Source organism: Ceratotherium simum, chromosome 9, assembly GCF_057802395.1.
Source record: "Ceratotherium simum simum isolate JZ-2026a chromosome 9, ASM5780239v1, whole genome shotgun sequence".
Classification (NCBI taxonomy): Eukaryota; Metazoa; Chordata; class Mammalia; order Perissodactyla; family Rhinocerotidae; genus Ceratotherium; species Ceratotherium simum.
In genome coordinates this window covers 74,892,609-74,907,319 of record NC_141908.1, presented here as the reverse complement: position 1 = coordinate 74,907,319, position 14,711 = coordinate 74,892,609, and positions in this window count along the sequence as shown.

Genomic DNA, 14,711 nt, shown 5'->3' with positions numbered 1-14,711 from the left:
AAGGTGCTGAGTCTCAGTAAAAGTAGAGAAAGAAAAAGATCATAAAAACTGATAAAACTCAAAGAAGCTGTGGTATATATACACAATGGAATACTACTCAGCCATAAGAAACGATGAAATCCAGCCATTTGTGACAACATGGATGGACATTGAGGGTATTATGCAAAGTGAAATAAGTCAGAGGGAGAAGGTCAAATACCGTATGATTTCCTTCATTAAGTAGTAGATAATAACAACAATAAACAAACACATAGGGACAGAGATTGGATTGGTGGTTACCAGAGGGGAAGGGGGGAGGGGGGAGGTTGAAAGGGATAATTCGGTACATGTGTGTGGTGATGGGTTGTAATTAGCATTTTGTTGGTGAACATGATGTAATCTATGCAGAAATAGAAGTACAATGATGTACACCTGAAATTTTTACAATGTTATAAACCAATGTTACTGCAATAAACAAAAAATTAAAAAAAAAAAAACTGACTAAACTCTTTCAACTGTGACAGAAGACCAATCTTTCTTAATGCATATTTTTAAATGGTTCTAAAAGTATTAATGTCAAAGATGTTTACTGCTGCTACCTCATTGAAAAAATAACAGATGTGATTTTACCTCAATGTTTTGCTTTTCATTAACATATCATAAGTGACCAATGAGATAGAAGTAGAAATACGATTTTGTTTCATGATTTGGACCAAATCAAACCTCTTCCATGAAATTATAGAACTTAAATTTTGTCTAACTGCTGGGGTAAATCAGAAACTTCTCTAATGCATAAAGTTTTGAAGATGGGCCATTTGGGCTTATTAATCAGTTTTTTAAAATATTATAACAAAATTTATTAGTGAATCTGTTGTAAACCAGTTGGGGAATTCAAGAACCCTGAACCTCATGCATTTTCTAGCCCTAACGAGTCTCACGCAATCACAGACATTCAACATATTCCAGGACAATTTTTTTGTTGTTGTTGTTGGTTTGTTTGTTTGTTTGTTTTTGTTTGTTTTTTTGAAGATCAGCCCTGAGCTAACATCCATGCTAATCCTCCTCTTTTTGCTGAGGAAGACCAGCTCTGAGCTAACATCTATTGCCAATCCTCCTCCTTTTTTATCCCCCAAAGCCCCAGTAGATAGTTGTATGTCATAGTTGCACAGCCTTCTAGTTGCTGTATGTGGGACACGGCCTCAGCATGGCCAGAGAAGCGGTGCGTCGGTGCACGCCCAGGATCCAAAGCCGGGCCGCCGGTAGCGGAGCGTGAGCACTTAACTGCTAAGCCATGGGGCAGCCCCCAGGACAATTCTAAATGTGCTTGCTTCCTAAAAAAACAAGTATATTCAAGTGGGTTATTTTACTGACACGGGAAGAATATTCTAGTCATTATGTCCAGTGGGATTTCTGAATTTTATTTTGAAATATGTCTGCATTGAAGGTAAATATACATCAAGAAATAATTCAGCAAAAAAAGGCTGACAAATATTATGTCTACACATCTAAAGCCACTTATGTGTTGATGACTGTAAGATAATACATTTTTACTTTGAATGGATATATAGTTTAAGCTTTGTGTTTGCACATCAGGGGACAAAAGGGGGACTTTATCGTAATATTATCCACCATAATAAATCTTTGGCTCCCTTAGTTTGAAAAGTTCATCAAGCTTATCTAAATTGGGATGTGTGGTAAACAAATATTTCATGCAAAGCTGATGTGGACCTTTAAATACTGGGGGCTCTCTTCCATGTTCTTATCAGTAACAGCCGCTGTCTGAGAAAAAGTAACCAGCTAGCTATACAGTGGAGTGAATGTGGTTCTTAAATGGAGTGTGTTGCTCCTTCCCACTCTACTGAATGAACTGTTAAAAGACCAAGAAGGCTGTCATAGAGATATCACAGGAAATAAAGAACTCCAAGCCAAGGGTGTGTCCAATGGGGTTGGCATGGAATGACAGACCGCCCTCCCCACATGGAAAATCTCGTCACCCATCTGAGATATCACATAACGGTGGCAGCGCTCCAGAGACAGAATGAGCTCCACCTGTTTGCAATGTGTTTAGCTATTAATATTTATGTAGTAATTCAAGGGAGTAAAAAATGACAAAATGAACCAAGTTGTATCACTGTTGGTGCTTTCAACCAAGATTTCTCAAAAAAAAAAAAAAAAAGTAACAGCATGAATCTGTCCTTTGCTGTAGGAAGAAATCGTGTGACATCCTTAGGATGCCAAGGATTGTTAAAGAGAAGGCAGTAGCCATATCTTTGGCATGCCCAGAATGCTTACTCTACCATGACTTAATAAGAAAATTTTACTGTTTGTAGTTGTGCTTCAAGCCATATAAATCAGAAAATTATGTTCTCAGGGCTCTAGTAATATTAACGAGCCATACCATTAAACTTAGAAGAGATAAAAATGACACAAATTTCTCATCTCTCACCTGAAACAAAAGAAATCAGAAAGATGATTGTCTTTATCAGTGTCCCCAGGGATATTTTATGTAATGTCATGGCCATTCTCCACGACAGCAGCCTCAAAAAGTGAGCAGTGTTCCATGAAGATATTTTCTTGATGTTTATGGCTGTGATCCATGGTTTAGCTAAACTTTACTTGAACTTATTTGCTCTTTTGGACTATACTCCATCTTAAAGAAATGAACTCCTTAAATGTAGTGGTAAAATGACATATTCTCCTATTTATCCTGAAATAGCCTCTTTCAAGAATGGATCTTGCGGTGTGTGGCATAATGGCAAACCCATAACTTGACCCAACCCCATATCTAACCTCCAGTGCTGTTTTTGTTATGATGAAACAATCATGAGCATTGGGGTCAGACTAGTTTGAATTCTTATCACAGATCCACTCTAAGCTGGATGATCTCCTCTTAGCTGTATGACTTCATAAATTTATTGAATTTTTTTGAGCCATTTGTTAAATGGGGATAATAACATTATCTCACAGAGTTGTGAGAATTGAGTGTTATAGCACATACAAAGTGCCCAAAACACTTCTGAATTTCTCTGCTACCATGATCTGGGCTAGAACTGATTCCAAGGTTACTGACGCAAGTTGGATATGATACAATGCTGGTGCAGAAAACACCTAGAACTTATTTTATTTTATTTATTCCTAGTGTGGAACTTCCCCCAAGAGAACTAGTAATTGTGGACTGGAACCTAGGACAGCGCCTGGTGTATTGAAGGTATTTTTATCTTGGATAGTTTTTTTTTGTTTCTGTTCTTTTAGTAAAAAAATATTCCCAGCATTGGGTGTATGGTTCAAATGACGACCTTACTTTGGAAGTTTTAACCCGTATCAGCAGAACTCTGAAAGGACCTGCTTTAAGTCAAGATCTTCCAGAGGCCACAGAGAAGACTCTTTTGGATTTAATCCCTGTGGGAGCCACAAAATGGCATTGGCTTTGCCCTCACGTTTCTTACAATCCACTCAACTACTACAAGTAAGCCCTAATTACTCAAAGCAACTTTGTGAGAACTTGTTCCTAGGGACCCTTCTGACATCTACACGGCCCTTACAGCACAGAATTGTCAGGATTTTAGAGTCATACCTAGACCAAGATTGAATGTTCCTTCCACATTGGAGTTTAAGACTTAAGTCCTAGAATAGTTGCGTAGAAGGCTATTTCACTCTTTTCCTCAACACTGAAGATGTTAAGGACTACGAGTAAGTACTGTGGTAGGCTGAAAAATGACCCCCTGAAGATATCAGATCCTAATCTCTGGAAGCTTTAAATGTTACTTTATATGGCAAAGTCTTTGCAGGTGTGATTAAATTAAGGACGCATCTTGAGATAGGAAGGTTATCCCAGATAATCAGGGTGGGCCCTAAAAGTTATCAAAAGTGTCTTTATAAGAGAGAGGCAGAGGGAGATCAGACAGACACACAGAGGAGATGTAATGTGAAGACAGAGACAGAGAATGGAGTGATGCAATTATAAACCAAGGAATGCTAACAGACACCAGAAAGTGGAAGAAGCAAGGAATGGATTCCCCTCTGGATCCTCCAGAGGGAGGGCAGCCCTGCCAACAGAACAGATTTCTGTTGTTTTAACCTGCCAAACTTTGTGGTAATTTGGAACAGCAGTCACAAGGACTACTAATACATCCTCTGGATTCTATTTCACAATATTTTGTTGAGCAGCTACTATTTGCCAGTCATTAGGTTAGAAATGAGAAAGGGTTTATGAGTATGTGAAGGTGAATATGACTTTAACCAGTTCTGTAGGAATGTATGAAGCTCTTGAACACTCTTTAGCTACTGAAAATAAGGACTTACCATCTAAGCTTCCACCGTCAACATGCCAAGCATTATACGGTCTTTTCTGGATCCTTTCAGCCAATCTGGTGATTAGTTTTCCATCCCTTCTATTCTGATTGTCATGTCATAAAATCCTGCAATGGCCTCTCTTCGCAAGACCTGCTACTTTTTGGACCCTACTTGTCTCTCCATCTTCATTGCTTATCGTTCTCTCTTTCCCATTATATCCATTTGAGTTCTTCCAATCTATCTATCTCATTGCTGAGTCTTTAACTGACCAGTCCCTCTTCTGGGAACACTCTTTTCTTTCCTCTCATCCCTGACTTCTAGATTACATCCCTATACTCTGTGCTTCCATAAACACTCTCTAAATCCTCTATCATTATTATTTATTATAATTACTGGTCAAATATGTTTTCTCCAATGGACTGCAAGCTCTGTGAAGACAGAGAGTGTGCCCATCTTATTTTTTACTGCATCCTTAACACCTGTCCTTATGTGTGTCTGGCTTGCAAAACAGGTATTAAATAAATATTTTCTGGTAAATGGATGATTGAATGAGTGAATGGATGAACAACCTTCCTCAGAGACTGAAGTCCCAGCTAGTGTGTTTATTTTCTTTTCAAAATATGATTCAGTTATTTCAAGTCACTATGATTTCATTTTAACCCTGGGCACATAGGTCTGAGCTGTAAAATATTTCATTACTTCAATAGAGGTCCTGTTTCCCAGTTTTAAATTTCCCTCACTCCATCGGCTGCATTTATTAGACTGGGTGTGTGATCTGTGATAAGCATATGGATAACTTCTGCTGACATGGCCCTACTCACCAGTGAAGGGAGTTGATTATGATTCCACATGAAATGAGATCTATAAAAAGTCACAAATACCTAGGACGTATCTCCACTTTTTTGAGAGAACGTTCCTGAGGTGGTGCTGCTGTTGTTTTAGCTCCACGATCTCTTTGGGGAGCTACACAAAGTAGCTGAGGTTAGTTATATGACCCTCCTGTGCCCTGTGTTTCATACATTAGCCCATTATTGGAGTTGATGCCAATCTGATAGTGATCAAAATTTGCTCTCATCAAATGCCAACTCTTTGGACCTTCTGGAATTAGTTAGTGACCATAACTCATTTCTGGTGGAAAAGGCTATATGCAACAGCCAGCTGTCTGAGCAGGAAGGAAAATGATTTGCTTTTTCAAATTGGCTTTAAAATGTGGATATGCTGCCAGACGGCCTCTGGGCATGTGTATGAAACATCGAAAACAGACACAACAATACACACGAAAAAGAAATGAATTCCCAAAGCAGGCTCCCCATGAAGTAGCCAAGCAGCCTCTACTGATGGAACTGAACGAGCTTAGAAACATCACTCTTCTCTTCTATAAATGGCTTTTCTCCATAAAAGTGGAAATATATGGGGGGGGGGTATACACTGGAATCATTGTATGAATTAAGATAAAAAAAATCAGTGCCACACCTTAACAGCTTCACTATCACTATCCAAACTGCTTCACTATTTTCAAGTGTATTTTCTGTTTTAGAAAAATGTTACATCTCAGAAATACTATCATGTATTTTTAAGGATGCACAAAGAGTAAAAATCTGCAAGCTCTCTTAAAATTTAGAGATGCTTATTAATTTAACATTTAACTGTGGTAACTCTTTTTAAAAAGTCTTTAATTGGCTGGTTTCTTCATACAAATAGATTCTTATTTACTCTGTTGCTCATAGGGGAATCTAGAATTCATATTTAATGCTCTGATTAATGACCATAAACAATGCTTTTAAGATTGTTTTTTTTTTACCTGAGTATAATCAAGCCATCTAGTTACTGGTAACTGCAAATGTCACATATTTCCATGGTCTCCGTGGGACCTGTAATCTGTTTGCTTTTTTAAAGAAGGTGATTTTATTTTTACATTAAGGAAGCATTAACATCATTAAATGGGCTCCCACTTTATGATAACTGCAAATGTCACATTGATCCAGAAAGATAAGAAAATGTGCTCATCTTTGGAACAAACATCCAAGGCATGAGCAGGCAACCCACACTATTTGCATTAAAAAACAAATTGTATAAATGCAGAAGATTGATGTACCATCTGTTCATGTCCTTCACTTTTCTGGCTCTTCTGTGTTGAGATATTTTTATGGAATAGTTACGTTTATTATTTTGAAAATGAGCCACAGGTTAAGGAAGTTTACGACGGGTAATATAACTCAAAGCTACTGGTTTACTGTATTCCAGGTATTAAAGCTTGTATTATGTTACATTTCACGCTCTTAAGTGCATCACTCCATCGCTCATGTAGTCTGATGTTCAGACCAAGATAAAATGTATACAAAACTACAAAGGATGTTTAGGACCAAATCCAAAATATCTCACTAAGATCCCTCTTGGCAAAGAGAAAAAAAGTCCCTAAAAATTAATGACTTCAAAAACACTGGCATTAGGCATCAACTTGATCTGTCTCTCCTAAGGAAAACAAAGGAATAAAACAGAGTAAATAAATATCTCTTTTGGGGGAAGCATTTGGAGTTTCAAACATCTACTAAGGCACCACTTTCTTCTTTCAATTTCATATAAAAATCTACTAACAAGGCATTTCATTTTCCTTCTGCCGTTTACTCACTAACACCAACAGTATTTACTTCATTTTAGAAGTTGAAGATGAACTCGAAATCAGAGTTATCCTGTATAAAGTTTAAGGTTCCATTGCAAGTATGTTACATTTTTTGTTAACTGGACAACTAGGACAAAAAAAAGGTAATTGTGTAGAATGAAGCTTTGTTACAATAATCGCCCTCTGGTGGCAACTGCCTTAGACACCCAAGACCAAATTTTTGCTACCGTAGCTTTCCAATTTGCATAAGCCTCCTCTTTTTGCTGTGAAAATATGGTTAAATACCATTTTATGCACAAACCTCATATTTGTGCATACAAAGGATTTACTAAGGTTGATGCCCCGTCAGAGTCTCACTTTATGCTTTTGTCATCCTTGGTTTCTGATGAGAAAACAAATTACCAAAATAAAAAATAGAAAGATTTTTCCTGATTTCTGACCAATTTTGAAACAATTTGGGCACTAAATATCAAAAGCCTCAAAGAATTTTGCAACATATACTTTCCCCACTTGTTCCGAAGGATACTTGATTTCCTACATCCCAAACCACAAGGAGGTTGCTATAGTTGGGAAAGATATATGATAATAGCAATAATACAGATTTCTATTTCATCCACTTCTCACTGAACCTGTGAAAGATCCACACTATACTAACTTACCACACCATCAATAATAAACTCCTCTTATGAAGTTTAATTTTTAGCATCTGTAATTTTATTAACCTTTAAAAACAATTCCCTATTTTGATTTTTTTTTCTGCAAGTGATACAATGGAGTATATGAAAGTACAAAATATTATCTGCTGAGAAACTCAGCCGTATCACTTAGCCTGTCTGAGCTCCATATATCCGTGGAGGTCCTCTTTGATTCATCTAGAATCTGGAAAATCAAAGAAAGCTTCTAAATGAGAGAAGAGAGATCAAAGACAGCAACTAAAAAGAGTGAAGAAAATACACAGAGTGGAAAGAAGAGGTGCAGGTAGGGATTTATGAGAAGATGAAGGGAAAAGAGTGTGAACATAGAAAAAGGCAGTACAGAACACTGTAGAATACCTAAAATAGAGTCTTTCTTGATAATCAAATAGGAAAGTTCACATAGTCAAATACCTATTGAAGAAAGAGAAAAGAAACCAAACACCTGATTTTTTTAATGTTAAAATTAAATCATTCTCTTAATCCTCATTTTCCTCAACTGCAGCTTTTTCTTAGAATTGTTTTTATTTAACCCTAGACAATAAATTGGTCTGCCCAATGACTTCCAGACTACAAGGATAAAGCTGGATATGAGGTTGGAAATGTGATATGGAAAACATTAGTAAAATAGAGCCTTCGCTCATTACAGAACATAAGTGACCTTCATGTTGTATATAGAAGAACAAAATGCTGTAATATGATCTGCCATAGCATTTTATAAAGGTCAGAGAAAATTCCTATAAATCCATATTTACTCATGAAAGGAGTAGAATCTGTTCTTAGAAGAAGCAATGTTTAAAACAATTTTGTAATTGCTAATATTGGAAACATGAAGAAAAATATATATATTCATATATACATATTTTTCTCATTTTGAAAATCTAAAGGAATATTTTTATTTGAAACCATAAATTGATCAATGAAAAAGGCTGGAAGTGACTATTTTGGCTCATTCTTCCTTATCTACTTGCAAAATTCCAAAACAAAAATTCACATTGCTTCTTTTTCTGACTGAAATTTTGTTTATAAAATAATTCCAAATGCATTCTATCTTGGTGCTTTCACAGTGTCTAGTTCAGAATTCTTCATGTTCACATGAGAAGGCACTCACAGGACTTCAGGGACCTATAACATAAAACGGATCTGGACACAGTTTTCTGAATATACAGGAGCACATAATAATCTTTTGCCTAACCATTCTCCAAATCACAGTTGTGCATTTTTGTTTTATGTCAAACACACTAAAATCTCAGCTTATTGAACTTGCAGTCTGTTCTCTCTTTATTTCTTTCAGAAAGTGGTTTTTGGCTCTTTCCCTTCATGTTTTATTTAAAAATAATAGTATACAGCTGCAAAATATAGCGAGTATCCAGTACACAGTTGAATGTTATATCTTCCTTAGTTCTCTGCTCTGTTCTTGATGTTTAGTCACTTAAATTATGTACATTTCTTTAAAAGCAAGATTAGAGATCTATATGTTTTAAAAGATGCAAAAGAGAGTTCCATTGGTTATTGTATTTTCTTAACAGTACCTTTGACTGTATATTGTTCTTTTTCACACTATTTTCAAAGAGTGGTTTACTGGGGATTTTTAGGAATTATTATTTTTCTTGATTGGAAGGAACTAATCAGAGTGTAGCCCAAGTTTGCCTTGTGAGTCCTAAGGTTACTTTGATCCACATCACTATTGAAAGCTGAAATGAAATACAGTTAAATTATGATAGAACAGTTGTCTTGAGTCCCTTCTTAACGCAAAGAGAGAATGCCCTTGAGTGCCTTAGAAAACTCTTCCATTAAAACAATGTTGTACGTCTCCTCTTTCAGACAACTGTCCGGTGACGTAGCTGGATTTTATCAGCATGAGAGTTCCAAAGGGGATGCTACAATGTGTCCTCAGAAAATAGAGTCAACAACTCTTTCTATTTTGTTTTCTTTCCTGGATGTTAGCTTAAGCTTTGCTGAAATAATGCCAGGATACGGTTTTCCTTTTTAAAAAATTCTCTTAAGGGAAAATGTTTATTTTAACCAAGGTATAGATCATGACATTTGCTTTAAATGTTAAGGTCAGAAAAATTTACATTGTTTTAAGGGTGTAAATCCTAGATATTAAAATTATTCCTAAGTTTTTTCTTTGTTGTTTATGCAATGGACAACGATGATATATTTGATTTTTCAGAAGACGGAAGTGTGGGCAAGCAAATGAATTGATATAACTGTAAGAAAACACTAAAAATAAATAATAATAAGCTTGATAAATCTTTTTTAATACATGCATCAGATTATGGCAAGTTTGTCATTTTTCTTACCAGAAACTTTAAATACATGTGAGCCCTGCGCAGTATGCTAAGTGAAAAGACTGTAAGCTGTGTCTATCCACACTCCGTCTTGGGGTTACTCACCATCTGACAGATCATTCTGATGTGAAATGCCTTAAAAAAATGTATACCCATTAACTCTCAAGATAGAACAGAGTCCTGTGGTTTGGGGAAAGAATATCACACCACTTAGCACCAAGCAGTTGGCTTTTCAAGAACAGCAGAAAACCCTCCAAAAGCCAAGGTCTGTCTCCCAGGTCCTCTTCATATGACCAAATAACCTTCTCCAACAACTAAGGGAAATAATTCATTTTAATTGACAACTAAAACAGAGACTTTAGAAATTCACACAGTGGCTACAAATTAAGTGTGTGTGGAGATGGTAGGGCAAAAGTCAGCCAACTGCCTGTTTCAGTTAAAAGACCGTTAAGTAACTCCTTTGGGTGAAAATTTTTTAGCCCACTTGACCGATTGATTTAGCATCTTGCACAATAGAGCACGTAACTATAGGGCTAAAGCATATATTTTCCCTTTCCTAGGGCAATAAGCTATGATGCAAGAATATTTTCAAATATTATTGTTTCCTTTCAAGTCTTTTCACTTGGTTTTAACTATACCAGACAAATTTACCCAAAATTAAACAAAATTAAAGCCTTAATACGAGTGTTTTTCCATACATGTGTGGTAGAGGAAAGAAAACAGATAGGTGGAAAGAAAAACATGAATGGCAAAATGGAAATCTCTCAAATATACATACATATCACATTTATATAAATAAATAGGCATAATTTGTTTCTTTTGCATGCATGTTATAAATGGGCCATATTTTAGATACTAGAAATATAAAAGCTAATACTTTACAATATCTATGGTTAATAATATTTACAGCATTCATGAAGTAAAATTCCTCGAAAGGGCAAGATGAATCCTTTGGGGGGAAGTAACGTTCAAGCTGGCATGAAATTGTTTCCTAGATGCTTTCCAATGAGATCTAGTTAAAAATTATTTTCAATTTATTACTGAACTTTTGTACTCTTTTAGAATAAAAACTTGCAATAACTTTCCTCGAGTTTGAGAAAATATAGAAATTTTGACTTTTAATGATCGAAAGCACTTTCAGAGTACAATCTTTTCATGTTGCACATAAAATACAATTCTCTTATTTTGTATATGGCTTTGCTCCTTTTTTGCACTGTTCCTCCACATGGCTACTGCATACAAAACCCTAGGTTATGTTCCCAAATCCTTTTCATGCATTTCTCCTTTTGCAAGCACAGGGGCTACCTCCTCCTCTTACTGATTAAGCACCAAAGTTATGCTCTGAATTATATAGAATATAAAATTAGATATTGTCCCTGCCCAGTAGGCTCACAGTATCTCCAAATTTGCTGTAAAATATGTCTACATATTGTATAACAGATGCACTTCAAGTGCTAAATGTCTGGAGATAAATCTATTATTGACTTCGTCCTCTCAACCTTCCCGATTTCCTGTATCATTTGTCAGCTCTCTTTCTGTACACGCCCAGGCAGGTTGGTAATTGCAGAGCATGTCCTTTATTTTTTTAAGGAGTGCCACAGTGCAAATGAACCGCGACAGATTTTGATCCCCCGCACTGGGGCACTAATCACATGCTTGACCCCGACCCATGTGTCACCCTACACTTAGGGCTATCGCGGACACTCAAGCACGTTCTAAAATACCCTTTACGTAGTATTAGCATTTCTTCTACCTTGTAGGAAAAGTTAGGATTCTGTCCATTTTTAAGTATTTTATAACTCATCTTGAAAAATGTTCCCCCGTCTTCTGGGCTGGAAAAACAGCTATTGAATTGACAGTGCAAGCACTGGAAAAGACACAGGTGACTTTTTAACTACGTACTTGAACACACACGTATAATGCTTTGTATGCATCTTTACACTGGCATGTTTATAGTTTGCATTTCAATGCCAATACATATTTGATGCATATAATTTATACATTTAGAAAATATAATTTTCTAAGCATTTCTAAGCAAGAAAGCATTGCTTTCTTGATACTTTAGTGCTATCATACTTTACCTACTTTAATTACAAAGCTTTGCTTTTGCAGATATCTGGGTAGAAATCTAAATCTGTAAAACAGTTTTATAATATTATACATGTTAAAATCACATCATTTATTCTCTGCTAACTTCAAATCTGTGAATCAATGTTACAATTAAAAATTCCTTCAGACATTAGAGTTGAAATGTGAGTTTTCAGCCTACCTCAATACAACTTTTTCCATTTTTTAATAAAAGAATAGCTTTACTTCTCATCTTAAAAATAAAGCAAGAAAAAAATGTAAAATTAAAATGTCCCCTTCCTCCCTCCCCTTTTTGTTTATTTCTGAGTCTTTTCTTCATTTCAAATGAGTTTTTAAACACATTTGGCAGTCAGTACCCCTAATCATTCAAAGAGTTGTGTGACAAGGGGGGAGCTGGCTAGATACCATCAGTTCTTTTAAAATGTATTAGTCTTCAACCACCTGTCTTCTCTCTTCAAATTTAAAGAGAAAAAATATATATTTTGATGAGGAAATCAGCTTAATGATTCTATAATGGAGCTTTGGGACACATACTTTAGCATATCTCATGACTTGAGACTTGTCAACATGATGGAAATTAGCTCATTTGTTCAAAGTTTGTCTTTTGGTAAAAATCATCCCTTTTACCACAAGAGACCTACATGGGGTAAATGCAGTTGATCATCAAAAACGAATCTTTTCTATTGCTGGCTTTGTCTTTATTGCCCAAGGTAAAACTGTATTTTGGTTTCCATGTTAGCATTCTGTTTCTGTCTCCAGAGTAGACAGCAGAATCTCATTGTTGTTACACTATTGCCAATACTCTCTCATATGTTCATTGACTTTCCACCTCATAAAATGTGGTTTGACCATTAAGACACTATTTTATACATCCTCAGTCTGGTTACACCCTATCGTGTAAATACATGCTGCATCCTCTGACTTAATGGTTTTAACCGAAAGGAGGTTAGTAGAATTCTGGGACCAATTCTTTAAAGCCTGAAGACCGTCTATATTCTGAAAGTAATTTGTAGCTTGCATAGACATTAGTAAATCTTGATCAGAGTGATCTAAAGCAATTTCATTTTAAAATTACAGAGTTTCTTGAGAAACAAAGACATTTTTATATAATGTTTCCCTGGATGTCACTAGGACTCCAAAATCTCAAAATTGTTTTGCGGAGGAAGAGCTGTGTTTCGTCTTCCAGAAATTTTGACACCTTCACCAGAGGTAGTAGGGAGGGTTTTGATCATAGAGTCAAGGTGGAAATAGCTGTGAAATGTGATGGGGAGGCAGAGCTACCACCCTCCGTGCCTCCTTGCCCATGGTAACACTCATAGGCAGGGAAATGGGGATGGAAAACAGAGAAGGGAAAAACGAAACCACGAGCCTGAGTCACAAGGTGCCATGTGCTGGTCTGGGACATTTAAGGCAGATAGAAATTGAAAAGTACAGAGAAGAAAACCTAATGTTGATGGAATCATTAATAAATCAATGGTCATATTTTGAAAAATCATAGAAATTACTCTGTGGCAATCAGATTTCATTCATTTACTAAATGTTAGGTGTCAACCAAGCACTGGCCATTATATTAGGTCCCAGGGATGAAATGGTGAATAAAAACCACACGTGATCTCTTGTGCAGCTTCCAGACTTGTGAATAAGACAGATGTTAATCAAATAGGAACACAACTGCAGGTAAAAATCCAGGTACTACAGAGGGGAGATAGCTCATGCTCTGAGGGCGGACAACGAGCACCTTCATGGCCTTGTCTGGGGAATCCTGAGAGTTTTGAGCTGAGACTTGAAGAATAAGTAGAAGTTACATTATCATTCCATCAACATTAAATGGCAGAAATAATATAATAATATAGACACATTAAAAACAAAGCTAGGTTTAGTTTTGTGTTTATAAGTGTAGTAAAAGGAAATGAAAGGCTTTGAGTATCTGAAATTACTGTTAATGCATAACCTCATATGCTATTCAGATCCCACAATGTAACGCTCACAGGCAGTAGTTTTACTATATATCTATAAACTTCAGTTTTCAGTTTAAAATCTCAGATGCTTCCATTTGCATTTAGCTAAAAATTGGCAAGAAGATTATCATCTCTGATCCAATTTTTTTAATGGAAAACTAATTTTGATTTATGGAGTGGCAAAAATATAAACATTTTAGATAAATCTTTTGCCAATCTCTAGATAAAAAATGGTTTTAACTGTTAACTTTGGCCTTTTGAAGGATTATTTTTAACTGAACATGTCAATGTTTTTACCCTATAATGTTTTTCTATATAAAATCACACAGTATTACCTTGTTCTGTTTAACAGTACGTAACCCTTTTATGAGAAATTGGCACTTGTCTCCTCCACAGTAATAGTCACTGTCTAATGGAGACAGAGTCTTCACATCATTACCATCTTTTCAGGCAAGTGTGTGATAATTATTAGCACATTATGTTAAATATGGAAACTCTTTTAAAATAAATTTAATACCTTATGTTATTGCTTTTATAAAAAGAAACAAAGCTACTAGTGAAAAATATTAATGATTATCAGTATTAGTAGTCCATTTGTTGGCAGTTTGGAGATAAGCAGTTAAGGAGATCTAGTAAAAAGGAAGCTTATCACCAAAAAAATAATCTAAGCAGCATCTTCATGGGAAATCAACTATAAGCAAGTTTACAACATCTAAGCCTTCTGAAGTTTTCGCAGGAAAATTAACTTGATTATTTCTAAATCGTTGCTGTAAATTTTTTTTCTTTT